Source organism: Heterodontus francisci, chromosome 35 (genome assembly GCF_036365525.1).
Source record: "Heterodontus francisci isolate sHetFra1 chromosome 35, sHetFra1.hap1, whole genome shotgun sequence".
Classification (NCBI taxonomy): Eukaryota; Metazoa; Chordata; class Chondrichthyes; order Heterodontiformes; family Heterodontidae; genus Heterodontus; species Heterodontus francisci.
This window is the reverse complement of record NC_090405.1, coordinates 34,108,753-34,111,432: the sequence shown is the minus strand read 5'-3', so window position 1 is coordinate 34,111,432 and position 2,680 is coordinate 34,108,753.

Here is a 2,680-nt window from a genome sequence, read left to right as displayed (position 1 = left end):
TGTGGTTGTGGCCTGATTTAACGCAGATGAAATAGTGCACCAATAGAAATATTTGTAGGTGAGCTGCTTTTAGTTTGTTACAGGGATAAATTTGTCAATGCCACTTAGCTCTGTGTTCTTGGGCTGAAGCTTAGGTTGCTAACAGAAAACTTCCATTTGAAACCACTCTAAAGATCATCATGGTAGTCTGTAATATTAGTTTCCCACGTTGAACATTTTACCCACTCACATGCATATGGTCCATGTCTCCTCCCATCCATACAATTCACTGTGCCTCCTAACTTAGTCTTAATACAACTCTGTTCCTTCATCCAAGTCATTAATGTAGAGTGAAAAGCTGAGGCCACAATACAGACCATTGTGGAACACCACTCATCACATCTCACCAATCTGTGACCAAATCCCAGTCTATCTCCTAACCAATTACCAACCCATGTCACAAGGATACCTTCAATACCATGCGCTTTCATTTTTGCTAATAATCTCTCGTATGGAACACTATTCAATGCCCTCTGGCAGTCCACATAGACAAAATTCCCTATATAGATACTCCCCTTTCTAATAAGTTAGTGACCTTTTTAAAAAAAAAAAATCAACTAATCAAAATTGACCAATTCTTCACAAATCCATGCTGACTCCCTTTGATCAACTGATACCTTCCCAAGTACTCACGGTCCCTGATAATTCCAGTAACTTCCCCATAATTAATGTTAAATTGACATTTGTAATTTACTGGTTTCTCCCTCCCATTTCCAATAATGGACTGACGTGCAGTTTTCCAACTTAAAGGCACAATTCCAAAATCTTGGAGAATTTTAGAAAGTTATTAATGCATTTGCAATTTCCTCACCTAGCTCGACACCATAGAGTGGTAATTAAGTCCTGGGGATCTGTCTATTTCAACTCCCATTATTTTCTCCATTACCATTTCTAAAAGTGTATTTAAATCTACTAAGCTCCCGCTCTTGACTCATTGTTTCCTTGCACTAAAACCAGTACAAAGTACTGATTAGGCACGCTATAGGCTGCTGGACTGAACATGGAGTTCAATCATTTCAGAGCATGACAGGCCTCCCTTTTTATTTTGTTTGTTCTTTATTTGAGTTTGTTTCATCATTCTTTTTTAACCATGTGCCTGCCCACTTTTTTCATGTTTGTGCTTTGGGTCAGGGCTGTTCATTTTTCTGTCAATTAACACCTCTTTTGCACTAATGCTCTGTCTTTCAGCATACCATTAACATATCATTTGCCTTTGCTCCATGACCTTCTGGTCAGTTATTCTGTGACCATGTCCCTTCAACACCTTCCTTTTTGTTATCTCTTGCCCAACCGCTGCTTTATTAGCTTAAAACTTATTCTATTTCTAATTTTGCCAGTTCTGATAAAAGGTCACTGACCTGAAACGTTAACTCTGCTTCTCTCTCCCTGCCACCCCCCCCCCCCCCCCCCCCCCAGATGTTGCGAGACCTGCTGAGTTTTTTTTTAGTACAAAGTACTAATTTAAACAAGTTCACTGTTAAGCATCTCTAACCACTCCACCAAAATAAGTGGCAGGAACTCATGGATATCTTTATCAAGATTGAGACCATCTATTCAGCTTCTTCCATGTTTATTACCAAGCCAAACCTCTCCCCAAGGCACACTACCCTCACCCTGATCCCATATTGTTCTAATTACTCTCATGTATCTGCTCATGTTTGTTCTATGCTCATCTTGTCCATGAAACCCAAGTCCTACCAAACATATAACCACCTAATTTCTATTCCTGGTCCCTATGCTATCTGACACTGTGAATAGGTCCCTTCCTTCACTACTCCCTGCCCTTTTCAAAACCATCTGTCCTTGCAAATTAACACACAACCTCCAAAGTCAAGCCCATCTTTCTTGCAACTCCAGAATCTTCAATTCAGTTTGCATCTCTGACACAGCACTAAAACAGAAGTTGTAGATGATATGCTTGGTTGATTTGCCATGTTGTGTTTTTGCCCCCTCGTTCTTTCTGCAGGTTGATAGTTGACTGCATCATTTCCTCAACATCCAGCTCAGGAGGACTATTCTACTTAGCTCCACTCTTATCTAATTGTAGCTGTATCACCTCCAAAAAATAACATCTCTACCAATACTTCTGGTGTACTCCCAAGGATCTATTTTTTGTCCCCTCTTCAGCAACATCTGACTTGGGGTCAACTTCCATTATGCAGATAGTATCCAGGAAAATGGCATTAAAAATCTAACAGTACAAGCTTTCCTGTTGTCAATATGACAACTGTGGAAGCTGATGCTATCAAAAGCTTGTTCCAACAACAATGCTCCTATAAATTTTCTTGTGATTAAAAACCTGACTAGACAACATGTAAAGTCATCAATATATTTGGTCCCTTCTATTTCTCTCCTCCAGTACTTCATCAGGGTCTTCAAAAACCTTGGGTCCATATGCTGCAAGCATCTGCCTAAACCTCTCTGCCTTGCTCTCTCTCCCACTTCCCTCCAAAATGTTAATGTCTTCAGCTATGCTTAGTCACTTCCCCTACCCTCTTCTCTTGTCACTGTCTTCTGTGAAGCACACTAGGATGACTATGTTAAGATGCTATATAATTAGCAAGCTTGCATGATGGTCAAAAGATAGTGCATTTGTTATTTTTTAAAGGCATAGGTTTTTTTTTGCCAACAGTGCATTATT